Consider the following 22,783-nt stretch of genomic DNA (forward strand, 5'->3'; position numbering starts at 1 on the left):
TACCAACCAACTGCATTTAAAAACTTTTAATGACACTGAATTGTTTATACAAGTTTTATAAATAAAAATATCATACAATTAATTTAAAATACTTAAAACTGATATAAATAAAAAATAATATGATATAATGAAAATACTGGAGAGTACTACACATAGACACACAAGGGGGAAGCTTTCAAACATAGATTAAAATTAAATCATCTTACATCTGGCAACAAACTCATATATAACTGACATGTAAATTGTTCATGTGTATTCACTAATATCCCTGTCATTTTCTGGTTAGTCTGTTAAACTATCTCCTCCTCCACCATTTCTTACCTTCCAATGAGCTTTGCCATGACACAGCATCACTAATTCAATGAGCACAAAGGTGAATACAAATTCCCATCTCTGTTGATTAATTGTTTTTCACAGTAAATGTGCATTGCTTCAAAGCAGCATCCCTGTTATTGATCCTTCTTGACTGATGACAGAAGCTGAGTGCAGGTTTGTATTATGATCCCTCTGCCATATATATTTGGCAAAAGCCAAGCTGAAATCTACATTTTGTATAGCAACTATGTAGCTTCCTAGCATATCCTCAAGTATATCTTTGCTTGGTCAATATAACTTGCATCATACTCCAAGCAGTTGATTTTATAAATCTTCTCCAATCCTAATTGGAGCAGTGTGGCATTAAAGGCAAGTTAGTGCTATGGATAAAGGGATGGTTGAGTGGGAGTTGAGAAGACAGAGTTCTTATCAATGAGTACTGTTCTTCATGGACAAATATTAATAATGGAGTCCCCCAGGTTCAGCTGGGCTCATTATTATTTTCAGCATTTATTAATGATATTGATAAAGGAATATCAGACAGTTATACAACTTGCAGCTAGGGCTTGGAGTACTGTCAGTTATTCATCAATTATAGCAAGGCCTTATCAGGCCTAATGTCTAAGTTCATAGATAAGGTTGGCAAGGTTTTAATGGCACATCAGCAACTAGGGCTATAATGTGCCAAAACCACGTCCCATACAAGATATTGGTAAACATTGTAGTGATGTAATTGCTTAGGTTACTATGTATAAAAATATAAATGTATACAAGGTAAACTAATAAAAAAATATTTAAATACAAGAGAAAAGGTTTATTGATTTTAAAAACCTAAAAACAGCTGATACATTGTCATTGTCAGATAAAATCTGACTGAGTGTATAAGGATCAGTCAGATGGGTAAAAACATTTACATAAAACGTTCCTGTCTATATCATGGACACTTGGTTAAAATATGACAAATGGTTAAAAAGGTGTCACAATCCTCACATATAGGAGAGTCATCTGCTCTCAGCAAGAATGCATGCATAAGATGACCATATCCTATGTGGAGGTGAACTAGGCCAACTTCCTCTCTATGGTTCCTGCACAGACTCAACTGCCAATGTTGGATAACAGGCTTTATCTGATATAGCTTGTTTTTGATCTGCTCATGCCAAGATTGTTGCCATTGGGAGAGTAATCTAGAGTGTATTAGCTGCCTATAGTTGTATAAGGGACAAACAGACTGCTGTTGTTATGGGGTTGCAGTGATCTGGCAGCACTGTCAGCCGATTCATTACCCTTGATCCCAATGTGGCTTGGGATCTAACAGAAATGGATGTCAAAGGAATGCTCATAAAGAGAATGTAATGTCTGCTGGATCTGGGTCAGGATGGGTGAAGATTGTACTCAATAAAACCTGTAGTATACTTAATGAGTCAGTATACACCATGCACCTTTGGTAGTTGTGAGTTTCAATATGGTCCAAGGCTAACTCTATAGCATAAAACTCAGCTGTATATATGCTTCATTCCTGGGGAATCTTCCCACTATCTGAAAAGACAGCAGCAGATCTGACAGATAACTCTGACTTCAAGCAATCAGTGAAGACAGGCAAGAAATCAGAGTATTCGGCTCAGTGAGCAGTATAGAGTTGTTGGTAAAGAAAAGATGGTGTGTCAGCCTTACTCTAATATTTGATGGAGAAATCGCATGATAGAAGGCAAGCATGCCAGGGTGGCAGTCATTGCCTTGGTGACTCAGCAACATTGTCCACGTAGGGTTATATGGCAGGGATTTCAGTTTAAAAGTATAATTTAAACAATTACTTTCGTTGCAGGGACAGAGGTGGTTCATCTGCTTTGACGTATAAACTCTGAACAGGAGATGTTCTAATAACTCTAGTAGCAATGTGGATGGCTTGATGATGAACTGGATCTAGCCATTGTAATGGCTGATGTGTACACTTGGGACCCATGATCTAATTTTGAACGGACAAGTGCATGATATAGGCAGAGTAAGGTGCAGTGGTCTGCTCCCGAATTATTGGCAGGGTGGCTAATGACAGTAATCAAGGTATGCTACTTTAACAAGATCTAGATAAATTAGGCAGATGGGCTCAGAAGTGACAACTGAAAATTAACACCAACAAATGCAAGGTAGTTCATATCTGCAGCAGTAATTACAGATTAACATAACTGTGTGATATCACACTCTGTAGTAGAGAATTAAAAAGACCTGGGAGTAATTGTGCAGTTAAATATGAAGTTCTCTGAGCCATGCAAACAGGCCAGTCCATGGGATTTTGTCAATGATATAGAGGAATTTTTCCAGTAGAGATACGGAGGTGATTATCCCATTGTATAAGGCAATAGTTAGGCCACATCTTGAGTACTGCATACAGGTTTGGAAGCTTCACTTGCAGAAGTGATGTGTATCTGTTGGAGCAGATGCAGATAAGAGCAACAAGATTAGTGAGTGGAACAAAAGGGTGCTCTTACTAGGAAGGCTTCAGTTCTGTAAACTGCAACATTTGGAGACTAGACGCCTGCGAGGAGATCTAATTGAGGTGTTTAAGGCTCTGAATGAATCAAGTAATATCAATGCCAATAAAATCCTGCCTCTTGCTCAGACTATGCACATGAGGGGACATAAATTCAAACTGTAGAAGGATGCTTGCAGGATAGATGTGTAGAAATTTTTATTCAGCCAGTGGTTAGTTGATTATTGGAACAAACTTCCATTTTGTGTTGTAGAAATAGGAAGTTTGAATAAATTCAAGGAAAAACTAGAAGGGATGGATAGGTGATATGGGAAGTGTTGGTAAGCTTGCTTTCTTGCATCATTTGCTACTACTAATACTAAACACAGGAGTGGGGAGAATTAATTTGGGGGTGTACAGCATGCAATTTTTTGCCCAGCATTTACCTACAGTGAACATTATCCTGTTTTAATATTATTGCTATGTGTTGGTGCATGAAACTGAATAATCTGTGAATCAACCTACATACATTGATTTTCACATACTGCACTTGTAAATTTGAAAAAAAAAAGGGGTGGGGGGAAGAGATGTTGGTTCAGATGGTTCAAAATGTCTCCTTTTTGACAACAATACTTTTGTTATCAAAAAGGAGATATTTCAATAATATTCAACATGTTGCAATAAAATGTTTTCTCCCTTTAATCTCTTTCCCGCCCCAATTCTTCCATGATCAGATGTGCACTAATTGGAGATTCCAGTCCATGTATCTGTTTATACATGACTTCATTAAAAACAAAGGTAGTGTTACTTAAATTTATACCCTAACATATGTCAGAAATTCTTGATTTACTTCTTTCTTAGCCTAGAGACATTTTCTAAAACTAAATTTCACACAGTATACAGCATAAGTTTTCAGTTCAACAGACAAATAGGAAAATGACACTATGTTCGAACAGTCTACATGTCAGGGTGAAAAAGATATGACCTATTGTGTCAGAGGCTACTGTCAGTTTTAAGCATTTTAAATATGCAGTATTTTTAAAACATATATAAACAGTGGCAGCATTATTAAATGTTTTAAAATACAGTTGGTTAGCATTGTAAAGCAGCAATATGTATCGCATGATTGACCTCAAAGGGTTCTTTCAACAGTAAACTGTTCTAGTTAATATTTCAAAATTATAATTTAATTACCAAAAATGTTATTAGACTCAAAAAGATTTTTAAAAACTCAGGGATGTAAGCCCCAAATAATATTTCAATAATATTCAATACATGGCAAAATAATTTCCTAATGTTCTTACTGTGGCAATTCCAAACACTTAAATAGAGTAACACTGATTGACAGAACTTTTTTTTTTTTTTTTTTTCAAAATATCACAATACAATGACTTTCAAGCAGTTTTCATAGTGCGGAATTTAAAATAAGTATCATTTTAATTAAAAAGAAAGGTTGTTTCACAGAACAATCAATTTTTGATTCAGTTATAAAAAAATGTATTACCAACTTGACTATTTGGTAATAGCCTTCATGTAAAAAAGAAGAATATATAAAAAAAACACATTAAATATTCATATATATATATGCAAAACTTTTTCTTACTTAATTCAAAGAAATTTTGTTATTTTAAAGAGTGTTTCTCTTCCTTCCCCTCTTTATAACTTATAAAAATTAATAACTCACATATTTTTAAAAATTTTATTAGAATGAGAAAGATTTTATTCTATCCTACGATTCATTCCAAATTTCTTTTCCCCACACTTAACCCGTAACTGGGTTACAGGTTAAGTGTGGGGATATGAAAATAACTGACATAATTTACATTTTCCTCAAATGTGCACTCGCTTAATGGAGTGAAATTTTTCTAAAAAATCAGCAAGAAATAATTCAAAATTGTCCACTTTTTGATGCCACTTTTATGAAATGGAAAAATCAATTTTTCATATTAAAAACATATATTTTTAAATAAAATACCTCTGTAGTGCTTTGGAGATATATTTTATCCTCCTTTATTTGAATATTATCTTTGATTGAGAATAAGTGAAATCTCAATAAAAAAATTCACATGCTTCAACAGTTGGGTGGAGTGAGAATGTGTAACAACTGCTGGATATGCTGCCTACTAGCCAAAGGCTGTTCAGGGGTGAAGCATAAGCAATGAATTGAGTAAATAATAATAATTGTAAAGAGCATACAGTTCACTGTGAGAGATGTATGCTGATTTAAAATTTTTGTTTTTCAACTCCCCCCCCCCCAGGGGCTCACATCTGGTGAGTATGGGCTTGGCACACCCAGGGTCCTGAGCTGGATATCATCATTCTTCTCTTTCTTGGTGATTTCCTTCTCTCTCTCTCTCTCTCTCTCTCTCTCTCTCTCTCTCTCTCTCTCTCTCTCTCTCTCTCTCTCTCTCTCTCTCTCTCTGGGTCCTAGGGTAAATTAATTTTTTTTTTGGCTGGTGCAGTATAAGCCTCAGGCTTCCTTGCACCATATGGCTAATAATAATAATAATAATAATAATAACATATGCATGTAATTGTTGAGAACATGCTTAGTCCTGCATTTTTACTTTGTGCATGATAACTAACAAAGGTTTCTGGACTTATCAATGGCAAAATAAAAAAAAAAGAAATAAGTAATTAACTTTTATTGAAAATTATTGATAATTTGAGCAGTGTAGACTGAACAGACAAACGGCATGACACTGCTGAAGGTTGCAGTTATAAAAATAACAATGCATATGTTATAGAACTGTATCTCTCTAGTACTTTACAAGTTAGTTTGGGCTATAAGCACATTCTGGTAGACAAAGAAAATGTCAAATGACTTTTTTTCTTGTTAATTACAAAAACATTTACTACAAAATGATTTTGTAGTTAACGTTGTTTGACACTAAACACTTGAAATATGAGTAAAAGAAAGCGAGAGAGAGAGAGAGAGAGAGAGTGTATTCACAGGACAATTAAAAAATATACTGAAAGATTTGTTTGCTATGGGTGATATAATACTAATAGAAAAATCAAAAATTGTTGAAATGCTACTTATATGCAAAATGAATCAAACAAATGGCAATTAATATATGCTTTCTACAGTGTACTATGGCTGGTTCAATAAATCAGACTTGGGGGTTAAATAGAACCTCACTATGCAATGTTCACATGATGAAAATGCCATGAGGTGGAATTTGTGTACCAGTTTTTTTTTTTTGGTGGGTGGGACACAGGTTAATCTACAAACATAAATTTGATAGAAAGATCCAGAAGAATATTCTAAAGCCCTGAAAATTTGAAAATAATCAGAGGTGCTGTTCCAAATTTATTGCAGTGTTTCTCTGTAAAGAGAGGGGGGAATTAGAACTGAATCTAAAGCCTTTCTGGGACCAATCATATACTAAAAATTCGGTGTTGATCCACTTTTACTTTTTGAGATTTTTGTATGTGTGGGAGGGAGTTAACTTTTCACAGACCAACAAAGCACGTGCTGAGACTTTGGTGTTGATCCGACACTTCCTCACATGTAATGTTTGGACATCCAAATCTAACATTACTACAAAAACACTAAAACTAGTTGGGAGTGGGGGGGAGTATTGAACCAGAATTTATCCTAAAACCTTCCATGGATTAAAAGACCATAAACTGATTATTTTGTATCAATTTGACTTTTTCTTATCGAGTAATTCCCAAACTCTGAAATAAACTTCCATTTATATGCAAAGATAAGTCAAAATTTTATGGAAAAAAAAATAATAAATAAATAACAACAATAAAAATTTGCTGAATTTATTTTGGTTTAAAGTTTGGGATTACCCGACAGATCTTTCTAAAAGACCAAAATATAAAACATAATAAAAATCCATTGAGTTGTTGCATGCAGTAGGACAATATGGTGAAGACAATAGGCACTTTGCATATATGTGAATGCACCTAAAATACCCACAGGAGTATCTAGCTAGTACCATGGGTGGGAAGACAACTATCATAATAATAAATGAGGAGAGGTTCAAAATGATCCTCATATGCATGTCAATGGGGTAATAAAACTAATAAAAAAACAAATTGTTAGTAACAATGACAGTACACAAAGAGATGCCAAGTTATTCTAATCCTACTCCTTCCCCCACCAACACTAAAAAAAAAAGTTAAACTAAAAATCTATCAATAATATATATTATATATTCACTTTAAGTCTGAAAGTGACTGACAATTTCTAATACATCATGAGGCTTGTATTTTTTATGCTATTTGATCAATTAGCCATGCTAAGTAGAAATGAAGCTCACCTTGTCAATATAAGCATGTCTACACTTTAAATCCAAAATACATAGATGCATCTGAATTAGCTGCCCATGTCCACAATACTGGACACAAACTGTACATCCATAGTAGGTCGACAATATTCCAAAATGTCCCTATTTGCAAGTGAGATGATTTCTATAAAGACAGAACCCAAAGCAATTAATATAAGATGCCCATATACAGAGTGGGCCAACACTTAGTTGACACCTTTAATCAAATACTATGAAAATACAGGAAATCATAATGGCATGAAATCATTTACAGAATGAGGCAACACTTCAAATTTCACCTATAGGTGTTCAATATGAGCTTCCTTAGTTACCCTGAAGATATTCCAACGCTAGTCTGTTTTATCCCATACATACTGCAACATATCTTGGTCCCACCTTGTTTATCTCCTCTATGAGATGCAGCTTCAATTTGAAAGAGATAAGGCAGCAGAGATGTACACCTGCTCTTTCATGAATCCCTACAGAGTAAAATCTAAGTGTCAAATGAGGGTAACATGGGGGCCATGGAATAGGTCTTGCCTGTCCAATCCACTTACCAGGAAACACAGCACTGAGATAGGCACAGACTTTTGCATGGAAATACAATGTGCCATCTTGTTGAAAAATCATGATACCACCATTCTGTTTCAGTAGTTATGGCATTAAGTAATTCTTCAACATATCAAGGTACGCTACTCCAGATATACTATGTTCCATGAAGAAGTAAAGTACATATATTGCTTGGTAACTTGTAACATAAAAAGCAGAAACCGTTGGATGTTCATAAACATAATCCACTTTTTTGAAAATAAAATACCTCTGTGTCCCAATCTTTGCCTTACCACTCAAGTGAAATAAAATCACATGACTGAGCACATTTCATTCCTGGAAGTTGTTCTCCTCAATATGAATTGAAGTGTTGCTGCAGAAGTTCTGCTATTAACAGTGAGCACTCATAGTAGTAACTGCATTTTGTATGGCTTCATTCATAGTTGTTTACCTTAATCTGTTCTAATGGCTGTATGCAACAGATGTAACTCATTACTGGCACATATCTCACTGACTTCTTTGGGCTAGCAACAGCTGTTGTTTAAATGCATTCCATATTAGCCCCTCATGTTTTGGGTCTGCCATCTCCTTGATAGGGATGACTGCCTACACTCTTTTCCATGAATATCTTATACCACTGTTACACAGCTTTCCTGCTGGGTTGTTTGGTGTTAAATTTTGTTCTCAATGTTTGGATAACAACAGTTGCAGACTTTCATGAAAACAAATCATGAAGTGAACATGTAAATCTTTACCTGCACTTTCGTCTTGTGAAAAATTTAACACTTGTTTCCCTTAAAGTGTTTCCTCATAGTAAGTGATTTCATGCTATTTTGACTTCATAATAAATTTGCATAGCATTTGATTGATTAAAATTGTCAATTAGGTTTTGGTCCATCCTGCATTTTGTTACCTATTTGGAATTTAGAGAAAATAAAAAAAAATAGATTGATCTATAATATCACAAATTTTGCTCTTCCATAATTCTTTTCACTACTCTCAACTGCCAGGAATGACCTACTTTCTTTAAAAAAGCTTCCTTGAGTTTGACAACAAATCAATGAAACATAATCCATGCTTGAGGGTGAGCTTTGTTTCTGCTAAGCATATTTAATTGACAAAAAAGATATTAATAAGAATATTTCTGATAAAATGTAACCAGAGATTGAGAAGTGCATATGAGGAACAAGCATGCTTACAAAAAGGAAACAGATGTACAAAAGAAATGTATCATATATGCAGACTGATTATAAAGAAGATTCTGGCACCTTGGAGATTCTCAGTAATAAATGATCATGACAAATGAAATTTCACTGACAAATTATGGAAAGCATACAATTGAGGCTGCCATGATTTACAAGCTTTGGCAGCTACAGGTGCAGCCATCTCCCAACGTGACTGAGGGACCTGTTCTGTTCTGTTCTGTTCATAATGCCTTTTGCATTATATGCCAATACAATATTGGTATATAATGAAATCTTAGTTGTACTGCATATTGACAGCAGTGAAGAGATATCATATTCTTTAGATCTGCAAAGGACTCAAGGTACATGCATGATTTCAAATTGTCTCAAAGGCAAAAAAAAACCTCCTTCCGGCAATGAGGATGGGTGATCTGAGAAGATTCCATTAGAAAATTTAGGATTTTAATCCTGTCTTGAAAATATCCTTGCAAGTGCCTATCACCAACTTTGATGCATGGTACACTTTCTTGAATGAAGACTAATGGTATGCAATTCAGTCTTTTCTGCAATGCACACTATACTATTTCAATGTTATGGAGCCTGTCCTCAGTCTTCAGGCTCTTTCCTCATCAAAACAGAGCAGCTGATATAAATTTAACCAAGAAGCCACTCCACTTCATGCAATGCTTTTTTAACGGTCTCATATCAATATTCCTCTAACTAAAATAATCCAGTTTTGTATGCCGACACTAAAAACAAGAATGTAATGGAACTTTATTTGTTTATAAAATATTGGTGATTCACTGGTTGTTGAATTCCAAGTGGATACATCATGCTAGAACTGATACGGGATCACTCAACATTATGGAACTATCCACACTGATAAAACATCTCAAATAAAGTGAAAATGGGCAGTACAAGCACTGACCAACAGTACAGTCAAATAAAACTAACCCTCCCTCACATTTACAGTTGTCTATTCCAGTAGATAGTGCCATATTAAGAGAAGTCAATGACTGTGGTCACTATTAGATGTTATCTGTCATTGTTCATTTTACAGTCACAGAGCTCAGCCTGAGTATGATCAGGCTGAGCTCTGTGACAGTGTAATCCACAACAAATTCTGAGCACTCTTCAAGAGCTGCCTTGGTATTGCTTTTGGTGTAACAAAATGTAATGATTTCAATTCTTTGTTTTTCTGTTAAAATCATAATTTGGATGTTAACATAAAGAAAAAAACTGTCCACTTATTTATACTCTGATTGGTAGGCAATATGCAAATCAAGAAATGGTAGCATCAGCTAGCCTTTAGTCAAAATCATGACCATGGCACCTTTAAATGTTCCTCACATGGAAAGAAATGTCCAAGACTATTACCAAGATAGTTAACTCTGAAGTGCTAAAAAACCTTTACTTATCTTGTATACTCAAAAACATAAGTAAATTAATTTAAAAGAGGAGACAAAGACCAATAGATTGACAGTAGCCACTGGCAGAGGTGAAAGAGATTCTTGCACTGCTTCTATTAGAATGAGCAGAAGCCTGAAAAACAAGATGCATGATATTTCAGAGACTGCTGGGAGCCATTGCGGTACAAGTAAACACATGGGTTGTGTTAGGGTAGCTAAGAATAGAAACAGGTGCAGGTATACTTGCGTGTACACCAATGCTAGGAGTTTAGTAAATAAATTTGAGGTATTGCTCAAAACATCAAAGGCAGATATTGTTGGGATATCAGAGACATGGTGTCACACAGATATAAGGGATGCAGAACTGGAATTTGGGGAGTACAACGTCTACAGAAAGGATAGACAGGATAGGAAGGGGGGAGGGGTTATGCTATTAGTTAAGAAACACCAAGGAAGTGAAGCCAGTCGACATTGCTGGACAGTGCAGTGTTGAGTCAGTTTGGTGTGACATAAGCACTGGGAGATCAAAATTGAGAGGAGTGTGCTATAGGCCTAATGACTCTGATGAGTATAATAAGAAACTGTACAGGGAAATAGAGTAGGCCAGTAAATCAGAGAGTCTTATAATGGGAGATTTTAATTTCCCAGATATTGACTGGAATTTGGGGGCTGGTCACTCACACACTAGCAGGGCTTTTGTGGATTTATTGGATGATTGTTTTCTACATCAGCATGTTCGGGAGGCAACTAGAGGGAGTAATACTCTTGATTTGATTATCAGCAGTGATTCTTCATGCATTAAGAATCTGCAGATAAATGAACCACTAGGTGGCAGTGATCACAGTGTGCTGAAGTGGGATTTACTCAAAGAGGTAACTACCATTAGGGGTAAAGGGAAGGGTTATTGCTTCCGTAAAGGTGACTACGATGGACTGAGACAGTATTTAAATTCTATATGGTGGGACCAACTGATGATGTTACCAACATCATCAGTTGTTGATTATGTTGCATATCAATACAGCAAATTCAAAATGGGAAGCATTCAAAGAACTTATCTTGGAAGCTACTAGGCTTTACATACCAACTAAGAAATATTGTTCAAGGTTTAGGCCAAAATGGATGTCAGATGAACTAATGAGGCATATGGCAGAGAAGAAAAATGCATGGGATACTTACAAATTAACACATGACACAGAAGCCTATGATAGATACAAGTTGATATGCAACCAAGTTACAAAGGAGGTTAGGCAGGCGAAGGCAGATTACGAGAAATCCTTGGCAAGGGATGCAAAGAAAAACAGCAAAGAGTTCTTTACTTATGTAAACTCTAGAAGGAAGGGGATGAATCAGATTGGTCCACTTGATATTGATGGGTCAACTGTTGATGATCCTGCTCATGTAGCTAACAAACTAAATGAATATTATGCATCGACATTCACACATGAGGAGGTATTCAGCGAGGGGAATGCCAGAGGTGTATTCAACTCTAGCAGTAAGCTACAGAATCTTGAAATAACTGGGAGTAAAGTGGAGGAGAAACTGTTGAAGATAAACACAAGAAAGGCACCCGGGGTGGATGGGATCTATCCAGTTATATTAAAGGAGGCAGCAAAGGAAGTAAGCAAACCCTAAGGGGAGGTACCCATAGACTGGAAATGTGCAAATGTGACCCCAATTCACAAAGGAGGATCAAAGGCTGACACAAGTAATTATAGACCTGTGAGCTTAACTTCTGTTCCAGGAAAATTAATGGAGGCACTGGTTAAAGAAGCACTGCAGGATCATTTAGACAAGACTTCAGTTATAGCTCGGACACAGCATGGCTTTGTTAAGGGGAAGTCTTGCCTGACCAATTTGATTGGATACTATGATGCAGTCACAAAAGAACTGGATGCAGGGAATAGCTTTGATATTATATACTTGGATCTTAGAAAGGCTTTTGATACTGTTGCACATGGAAGACTGCTACACAAATTGGAGCAGTGTGACATTGGAGGCAAATTGCTGCTATGGATAAAGGGGTGGTTGAAGGGGAAAAGACAGAGAGTGGTAATCAATGGACACTGCTCATCGTGGACTAATGTTATTAGTGGAGTCCCTCAGGGCTCAGTGTTGGGTCCATTATTGTTTTCTGTATTTATAAATGATATTGATGATGGTATATCAAGCTTAATGTCCAAGTTTGCAGACGATACAAAGGTTGGCAGGGTTGTCAAAGACACTACTGACACTATGCTGCTGCAACAGGATCTGGAAAGGTTGAGCAGATGGGCTGAGAGGTGGCAAATGAAGTTTAACATTGACAAATGTAAAGTACTACACATGGGAAACAGCAACCCCAGAGCAACGTATCAACTCTGTGGTACTACACTGACAGTGGTAGAGAATGAAAGGACTTGGGGGTGGTTGTGCAGGCAGATATGAAGTTCTCTGAGCAGTGCAGACGGGCTGCAAGAGTAGCTCATGGAGTATTGTCAATGATATACAGGAATTTTTCCAGCAGGGATAAGGAGGTGATTATTCCCTTGTATAAGGCAATGGTCAGGCCACACCTAGAGTACTGTATACAGGTCTGGAGGCCTCATTTCAAGAAGGATGTAAAGCTGCTGGAACGAGTACAGAGAAGGGCAACAAGATTAATGAATGGAACAAAGGGGTGCTCTTACGAAGAAAGGCTTAAGTTTTGCAAATTACAGTGTCTGGAGACTAGGCACCAGCGAGGTGATCTGATAGAGGTGTATAAAGCCTTGAATGGTTTGAGCATGCTCAATGCTGATGGGATTCTTCCTCTAGCTCAGAATAATCACCTGAGAGGGCATAAATTCAAATTGAGAAAAGACAGATGTAGGATAGACATGCGGAAATTTGCCTTTAGCCAGCGGGTGGTTGGTTGATGGAACAGACTTCCATCCCTTGTAGTGGAGGTTGATAGCCTAAATAAGTTTAAGGCTCAGCTGGACAGGTATTTTGAACGAACAGAGGGGAGAAGTGGGTTTTTTTTTTTTTTTTTGGCTGATGCTGCATAAGCTTGCTTTCTTGCATCAAATGCCTCTACTAATGGTAATGCTAAAAATATTATTTATATTATTATAGCTAGGCTATTGAATCTGGTGTGATATAATGTAGAACACCAAAAACAGAGTAGGAGTGTGCTACAAATCTAATGTGTCAAGTGCAATTGGAATGGGCTAGCAAATCAGAATGTCTTATTATGGTGGAACTTTAATTACACGAACACTGAATGAGATTTGCACTTACATGGCAGTTAGTTCTTGGGCTATCCGGACAACAACTTTAAATATTAATTAAGGATGCCACTAGGGTATTAAACCATTGAACAATTCATTCATGATGCACCTTTCATTGTAAGAAGTTTTCTTTTAGTCAGCGAGTCACTGATTACCGAAACAGAAAGTTTCGGTAATCAGTGACTCACTGGCTAAAAGTAGTTAAGGTTGACAGTTTGAAGAAATTCAAAGGTCAACTGAATAGTTACTTTCATGAGGAGAGAGGTGCAAATCTGTTATTTCTTATCCCTTTTTTTTTTGGTTGGTGCATCAAAAGCTTGTAGCTTCCTTGCACTATTTGGCTAATACTAATAGTCATTACAAAAGATTTATGTGCCAGGTAAAATATTCAAGTTGACAGTGACCATAACATTTTGGCATGGAAAGTATCCATGGAAATTGCAGTTATTAAAGGAAGGGCTTTGATTTTTCCTAAAGGGGAGTTATATTGGCTTTAGATATCAGTTAAGTTCAATTCAGTGGTAGCAGCTGAAATTCCCCATAAACATGCTACATGAAAAGTATTTGAAAAAATAATTTTAGACTCTACATTCAATTTCATACCTTTAAAAAAGACAGTGATACAAGATGGAAACCAAAATGGATGATTGAAGAATCAAGAAAAGTAAAAAGAAAGGAAGGCTGCTTTGGATATCTGCAGATTATCAAGAGACCTACTCAGCATGGAATATACAAAGTAGTTTGTAATGAGGTTACCAGGGAGTTGGATAGGCTAAGGCAAATTATGAAAATATTTGGCAAAATGAAAGGAAATCTAATTAATATGTTCAAGGAAAGACAGTACAGATGACTCCAAGCAAATTATTGATGAGTTCGGTAAGTTCTTGACATCTATATTCACATAGAACTGTACTTTTCAACTGAGAAAAACTGTTAATTTGGATAATAATTATTCAGCATTAAACAAATTTGTGATAAGAAAACAGTGCTCTGTGTAAGAAATTATCAGATTTAAAAGAAACAAAAGTATACTGAAAGAAGTGGCTAAAGTGGTCATACTGAAAAGTATACTTGTTATACTGGAAGAAGTGGCTAAAGTGGTCATACTGAAAAGTATACTTGTTATACTGAAAGAAGTGGCTAAAGTGGTCATTAAACTCCTATATATAATAATGGAGAAACCTTTAGACTTGGATGGAGTTACAGAAAATTGGAAGTGTGCAAATAATATCTTTCCCTTATATATAAATGAAATTCAAAGAGTGATCTGGGCAACTATAGACCTTTAAGTATGACATCTGTGGCAGTAAAAATTATGGCATCTGTAATTAAGGATGTGGTGCAGAGTCACCATGATAGTATTGATATTAAAGGCCATGACATTTTTTTTTAAGATAAAATCTTATCTGATCAATGCAATAAAGTATTCAGGTGATCATAAAGGAACTGAATGCAGTAAATAACATTGATATAATTCAGTTAGATTTGTAACAAGTTAGTTCATGCATGCAGTGCATTATATTTCAGTCATATTAGCAAATAGAAATAATTCATGATTTTATAACAAAAAAAAGGGCAAAAAGTAACATCTTTTATTAGCAGACCAAGAACATTTAATTTCTGCACATTTTCCATATTTCCAACTGATCCAGTGCATAGCAACAAACATAATATCCAGTTCTTCAGCTACAATATGAGACTGACAAACAAAAAAATAATAATTGCTAGATTTCTATTTCTATTGATCTTCTTTTAATGAAATTTGGGATGGCTCAAATTTCATTAACGTCTTTCTAAAAGATGTCAAATATAAAAGTTTATGAAAATCCATCCACTAGGAATTGAGTTACTATACAATAAATAGGCACTCTATGCATAGCATTAGTTGAGGCATATGATGCAAGAAAGCAAGTTTATAGAGCATCAAAAAAAATCCCTTCCCATTTCACCCATCTGGTCACTCCAAATGTTTGTCTGGTTTAGCCTAAAATTTATTTAAGCTATCAACTTCCACAACAACAGATGGAAGTCTGCTCCAGCAATTAACTACCCACTGGCTAAAAGCAAACTTTCATTCATCTATTCTACATTAGCATTTTAAGCATTCTACATCATCTATTTTAAGTACATTAGCATTCTACATCATCTATTTTAAGTGATGTAGCATTCTACATCATCTATTTTAAGTGATGTAGCATTCTACATCATCTATTTTAAGTGCATTAGCAGCATATATGCTGCTAATGCACTTAAAAAAGCTTTTGACACAGCCTCATGAACATCTTGTGTGTAAGTTGCAAAAGTGTAGAATTGAGCTAAGTGCTACAGTAGGTAAAGGGATGGTTAACTGGTAGAAGGGAAAAAGTAGTTCTAAATGGGTAGCACTCTGAATGGACTGGTGTTTTGAGTGTTCATCAAGTTCCTGTAACAGGACATTTGTTGTTTTTAATTTTCATTAATGAATTGTTAGTATATTACAAGTTACAACATCAAAATTTGCTGATGATATTAAGTTGCACAAGGTTGTTAACAAGAAAGACCAGGATTATTGGTTGCGACAAGACAAATTAAATAAGTGAAGTAAAAAAACGTCAATTAAGCTTTAATGCTAGTAAATGCAGAGTTCTACATCTGGGTCACACTAGTTATGAATGCAAAAAGATACTCAGACATGGAGAGACTCCAGTTTCTGTAATCTTCAAAGTTTGAAACTAGATATCACTGTGAAAATCTGTATAAGGTGCTTATGGGCATAAAATGGTCTAACAAACTTAATGATGAAGGTATATTTTCTTTTTATTGTTGTTGTTGTTGTTATTTGGTTTTTAGGAGCATTAGCAACTAAGGCCATATTGCTCCGGGATATGCGGTGGTCATTCCCTGAATGACCTTTCCGCATCCTCCGTATTTGGTGGTGACGGGCTCGAACCCCGGTCTAATCAAGAAGCGTGTGCTACGCACTGCTGCTCCTTCCCACCTGGCTACGGAGGCGCCTTTTCTTTTTATAGGATTAAGCAAACAAGGAGACAGATTCACCTTTAATCAAAGAGTAGTGTTAACTACTCCATCTAGTTTTGTAGGATTAAAGAAGCTCATGAAAATTTAAAGATGTATTAGATAAATATTTGGAAGAAGTAAATAATAAAGTAAGTAACATTTTATCTCACTGTTCTGTCATATTAACTTATTTTCTAGAGTAGCTTTATATTCCTAGTTACAATACTTAGTTTAAAGTTTAACTTAGACAGAGATTTCGTAGATATTACTTAGTATCGGTAACGGTATCAAATCCACGTGTCACAAATTGAACGAGAGGTCTTTTAACCAAATTTAGTCGATTTATTAACCAATTGTTATATCAAATTATCTTCTATAAGTAGATTATAGACCTAGTCAGGATCCTTAGTTTATTCTAAATTGAGATAGCGAGATTTCGAAACTAATCAATACTTACGAGTCCGTAGAAATACCGTTCGTGAATTCCCGCCATTTTTACACGATAGCATAAGCTTAGTGTAGTATACTGCATAATATAATATTGTCAATTAATCAGTAAATCTATTAATCTTGATAAACTTTATTGTCAATTAAATTGTATTTTTAACTCTATAAATATATATAACGACTTAATCGTAACAAATAATTAATACATAACTATAGTGGTACACGTGATACGGAAGTTGTATAAAGGGAACACTAGATACCGAAAAAAAAAAAAAAAAAAATATATATATATATATATAACAATATAACATAACTGTTTTGGGATATAACTTAAGGATTTAATTTTTGTTTTAAATTTTATTGAATTAAATTGGAATCATGACTCTGACCAGAGCAGCAAAGCAAAAGGCTCAAGCAAATGGGAGTGCTGTGGTTCAGGGGAGAACTGAGGGGGGCAGTTGCCCTCTGAATCACAGTCTATTAAAATGCACTGTTTGCTTGATGTTTGCGGAGCAGTCGGGTACGGGACATGATACTGTCAAGGGGGATGACTTTGTGTGTGCACGATGTAAGGAGTGCAAGGAAATCAGGCGACAACTCAGCGTTGTTATGGGCCTTTATGAGACCTTGAAGGACAGGGTGGATGCCCTCGAAGGAAATAAATTGAGGGGCCCATCAAGCTCTCAGCTGCCCACATCAACGCCAGAGCTTGCACTTGGTCATCAGGCAACACAGGGGCAACCCCCTAGGCAGAATGCGCTGGTCCCACAGGAACTAGTAGTTGTTGGTGACTCTATTGTCAGGGAAACGGGGAACATGCTTTGTAAAAAGGATAGGTGGAATAGGACCAGGGTATGTCTGCCAGGGGCAAAGGTTGATGACGTTGTAGAGCGGATATCATCTTTTAAGGGCACAAAAGGTGATATAGTTGTACACGTTGGCACTAATGATATTAAGAGTAGGAGACCGGCGGAATTACTTAGCAAGTACAGGTCACTGTTGAAAAAAAGCCGTGAATTAGGGTTGGACTTGAAAGTGTCTGCAATTCTGCCCAGACACGATAGGAGGGAGTATATGATGAGAGCCTTGTCGATCAATTCGGCCCTGGAGGGATTGTGCAAGGCTCAAGGGGTAGAATTTTTTTCAGCCTGGACTGTACTTGTTAACAGGAGAGATTGCTTCTACAGGGATGGGATACACTTAAATAGAAAGGGTGCAAGAATTTTTGCTGATGCTGTCGAGGCAGTGTTAGGTGGGTCGGAAAACTGCTAGTTGGGGGGGATACAAGGACTAATAGATTAACAGTAGCCACTGGCAGAGGTGGAAGTGATTCTTGCACTGCTTCTATTCAAATGAGCAGAAGTCTGAAAAACAAGATGCAGGATATTTCAGAGACTGCTGGTAGTCATTGCGTTACAAGTAAACACATGGGTTGTGTTAGGGTAGCTAAGAATAGAAACAGGTGCATGTATACCTGCGTGTACACCAATGCTAGGAGTTTGGTAAATAAATTTGATGAATTTCAGGTATTGCTCAAAACATCAAAGGCAGATATTGTTGGGATATCAGAGACGTGGTGTCACACAGATATAAGTAATGCGGAACTGGAATTTGGGGAATACAATGTATATAGAAAGGATAGACAGGACAGGAGGGGAGGAGGGGTTATGCTATTAATTAAGAAACACATAAAGTCAAAGGAAGTGAAGCCAGTTGACATCGATGGACAGGGCAGTGTCGAGTCAGTTTGGTGTGACATAAGCATAGGGAAATCAAAATTGAGAGTAGGAGTGTGCTATAGGCCTAATGACTCTGATGAGTATAATAATATATTGTACAGGGAAATAGAGTGGGCCAGTAAATCAGAGAGTCTTATAATGGGGGATTTTAATTTCCCAGATATTGACTGGAATTTGTGGGTTGGTCACTCGCACACTAGCAAGGCTTTTGTGGATTTATTGGATGATTGTTTTCTACATCAGCATGTTCGTGAGGCAACAAGAGGGAGCAATACTCTTGATCTGATTATCAGTAGTGATTCTTCATGCATTAAGAACCTGCAGATAAATGAACCACTAGGTGGCAGTGATCACAGTGTGTTGAAGTGGGATTTACTCAAGGAGGTAACTACCATCAGAGGTAAAGGGAAGGGTTTTTGTTTTCGTAAAGGCGACTATGATGGTCTGAGACAGTATTTAAATTCTATACAGTGGGACCAACTGATGATGTTACCAACAGCAAACTCAAAATGGGAAGCATTCAAGGAACTAATCTTGGTGGCTACCAGGCTTTACATACCAACTAAGAAATATTGTTCAAGGTTTAGGCCTAAATGGTTGTCAGATGGACTAATGAGACATGTGGCAGAGAAGAAAAATGCATGGGATACATACAAATTAATGGGTGACATGGAAGCCTATGATAGATATAAGTTGGTCTGTAACCAAGTCACAAAGGAGATTAGGCAGGCAAAGGCAGACTACGAAAAATCCTTGGCAAAGGATGCAAAGAAAAACAGAAAGGAGTTCTTTACATACTTGAACTCGAGAAGGAAAGGGATGAATCAGATTGGTCCACTGGATATTGATGGTTCAACAGTTGAGGATCCTGCTCAGGTGGCTAACAATCTAAACGAGTATTTTGCATCTACATTCACGCATGAGGAGTTATTCAGGAAGGAGAATGATGTAGGTAAAGTAAACATTGGCAGTGAGCTGGATGATTTTGTAATAACTGAGAGGAAAGTGGAGGAGAGATTGTTGAGGATAAACATAAAAAAGGCACCTGGGGTGGATGGGATCTATCCAGTTATATTAAAGGAGGCAGCAAAGGAAGTATGCAAACCCCTAGCCATAATTATGAGAGCTTCTTTGGACTCAGGGGAGGTACCCATAGACTGGAGATGTGCAAATGTAACCCCAATTCACAAAGGAGGATCAAAGGCTGACACAAGTAATTATAGACCTGTGAGCTTAACTTCTGTTCCAGGTAAATTAATGGAGGCACTGGTTAAAGAAGCACTGCAGGATCATCTAGACAAGAATTCAGTTATAGCTCAGACGCAGCACGGTTTTGTTAAGGGCAGGTCTTGCCTGACCAATTTGATTGGATACTATGATGTAGTCACAAAAGAACTGGATGCAGGGAATAACTTTGATATTATATATTTGGATCTTAGAAAGGCTTTTGATACTGTTGCACATGGAAGACTGCTGCACAAATTGGAGCAGTGTGGCATTGGAGGCAAATTGCTGCTATGGATAAGGGGATGGTTGAGTGGCAGAAGACAGAGAGTGGTAATCAATGGACACTGCTCAACGTGGACTAATGTTATTAGTGGAGTTCCTCAAGGTTCAGTGTTGGGTCCATTGTTGTTTTCGGTGTTTATGAATGATATTGATGATGGGATATCAAGTTTAATGTCTAAGTTTGCAGATGATACAAAGGTTGGCAGGGTCGTTAAGGACACTACTGACGCTATGCTGCTGCAACAGGATCTGGAAAGGTTGAACAGATGGGCTGAGAGGTGGCAAATGAAGTTTAACATTGACAAATGTAAAGTACTACATATGGGTAACAGTAACCCCAGAGCAATGTATCAACTCTGCGGTACTACACTGACAGTGGTGGAGAATGAAAAGGACCTGGGGGTAATTGTGCAGGCAGATATGAAGTTCTCTGAGCAGTGCAGACGAGCTGCAAGAGTAGCTCATGGTGTCTTGTCAATGATATACAGGAATTTTTCTAGCAGGGATAAGGAGGTGATCATTCCCTTGTATAAGGCAATGGTTAGGCCACATCTTGAGTACTGTATACAGGTCTGGAGGCCTCATTTCAAGAAGGATGTAGAGCTGCTGGAACGGGTACAGAGAAGGGCAACAAGATTAGTAAATGGAACAAAGGGTTGCTCTTACGAAGAAAGGCTTAAGTTTTGCAAATTACAGAGTGTGGAGACTAGGCACCGGCGAGGTGATCTGATAGAGGTGTATAAGGCTTTGAATGGTTTGAGCATGCTCAATGCCAATGGGATTCTTCATCTTTCTCAGAATAATCACCTCAGAGGGCATAAATTCAAATTGAGGAAGGACGGATGTCGGATAGATGTGCGGAAATTTGCCTTTGGCCAGCGGGTGGTTGGTTGGTGGAACCGACTTCCATCACTTGTTGTTGAAGTTGATAGCCTAAACAAATTTAAAGCTCAACTGGACAGGTATTTCGAACGAACGGAGGGGTGAAATGGGAGAGGTTTTTTTTTTTTTTTTTTTTTTTGGCTGATGCTGAATAAGCTTGCTTTCTTGCATCATATGCCTCTACTAATGCTAATGCTTTTATTATTTTATTATTTAGACAATAAATTCTATGTAAGTCCTGCTTCCTTAATTATTCTGCAATTGTAAGATGATACTAATGCAGAACGCTTTCAATAACTCAAAATTGGAAAAAAAGACAAGAAAACCACTTAGAGTTATTGAAAACTGACTTTTCTATTTAAAATAATTTACTATTAAACAAAAGTACACAGATGCTAGGTCTTTTTGCTACATTGTTTGACCACTCAAATTTCAATTAAAATGAAAAAAAAAAGTTTTATAATTCATTTTTTATGGTGTATTAAAAATGTGAAACTAAACTTACACTCACGTTATTAAAAATATTTAGTATTCTGGTGTATTGGTCTTCATTGATTTTGTTAAAATAAATCATATCATGTACTTGGTATGATTTATTATAGAGAAATTTTCTCTTACAGTTGGAATATCTTTAATAAATCTAAGCAGTGCACTACTACTTTTTGTGCTTTCTTCTTCTTCTTCCATGTGAAGATCATCATCTTCCACTTTACTCTCTTATTCTTGTTTTTTTTTTTTTTTTTCAGTTGAGAAACTCTCTGTATCAGTTAAAGACAATTCACTAATTTCAATATTGCTATTAACATTTATAAATAATCAAATGCAACTTCTTTAGTTATGCCCAGAGCAGAAATTATAGCATTCCAGCTAACACTTGGAACATTTACATCCTCGCACCTTATTACAGAACTTGCTACTGGAAATCCAGCTAATCTAAAAGAATTTGTACTTGTGTTCTTAGTAACAGTGTGCCATACTTTGCTTGTTGTTCTCATAGCCTATAGTAAATTGATTTCAAGAACATCACCATCTTCTGTGTCCTGGATACAGTGCTGTGACTGGCTTGTGATAGTTTTTTCTTAAAATTCTGAATAATTCCTTGGTCCCCAATGGCATAACTCTGATGTGGCATTCTGCAGTAAGAATTTAACTGGAACAGCAGCTAACATTGAAATAATACTGTGATCTGGGCAATTATTTTGGGAAAAAAAAAACACATTCAGCTGTCATCCAAGCCTTATGATTTGCAACGTATTGTATAGGAGGGTTTTTACACCAGAAAGACTATGGCTTCAAAGATTTTCCAATCACCAGAAAGGGTAGCTAGTGTTCCATTCATACTGCTAACCAAAAAAGGGCAATTAAACACTTTACTGTGCTAACTGCCATGACAGGAATTACTTTTCATAAGCATTGTTCTATCAAGAAAACACCTGTAAAACAAACCCACCTTAACTGTGTTGAATATGTCATTAAGGCTGTAATCTTTTAGAATTTCAGGTAATTTTTTTTTCACGATTCATAAGCAGGCCTCATTGCCAACATTAACTTTCTCCAAAAATGTTTTGAAAAATTTGGAAATTTACTAGAATATACTAGCCAACCATTACTTGCCTTAAATCCTTCATGATTAAGATCTTTAGCAAATTGTTAGTTTTTCACAAATTAGTGTCAGTGAAAAAAAAAGCTACTTGAACGTGCATAAGTTTAGAGAACCTGCACTTCTCATTCCTTTCTTATGGCTAAGAAAGGAATGA

At 36.4% G+C, this 22,783-nt stretch overlaps 1 protein-coding gene across 2 annotated transcripts in view; it reads right to left on the reverse strand.

Annotated features, from left to right (window-relative positions):
- Window positions 1–22,783, reverse strand: part of LOC150080713 (rho guanine nucleotide exchange factor 17-like) — a 394,606-nt gene that overhangs the window by 11,292 nt on the left and 360,531 nt on the right. The window contains exon 22 of one of the 2 annotated variants that reach the window (XR_016547420.1): window positions 7,057–7,207. The exons of the other annotated variant lie outside the window; for it this stretch is intronic. The gene's annotated coding sequence lies outside the window, so the exon portion shown is untranslated. The remainder of the gene's footprint in view (window positions 1–7,056; window positions 7,208–22,783) is intronic. 2 annotated transcript variants of the gene reach the window in all.

This window comes from Mastigoproctus giganteus, chromosome 9 (genome assembly GCF_048544385.1).
Source record: "Mastigoproctus giganteus isolate SK-2022 chromosome 9, ASM4854438v1, whole genome shotgun sequence".
Classification (NCBI taxonomy): domain Eukaryota; kingdom Metazoa; phylum Arthropoda; class Arachnida; order Uropygi; family Thelyphonidae; genus Mastigoproctus; species Mastigoproctus giganteus.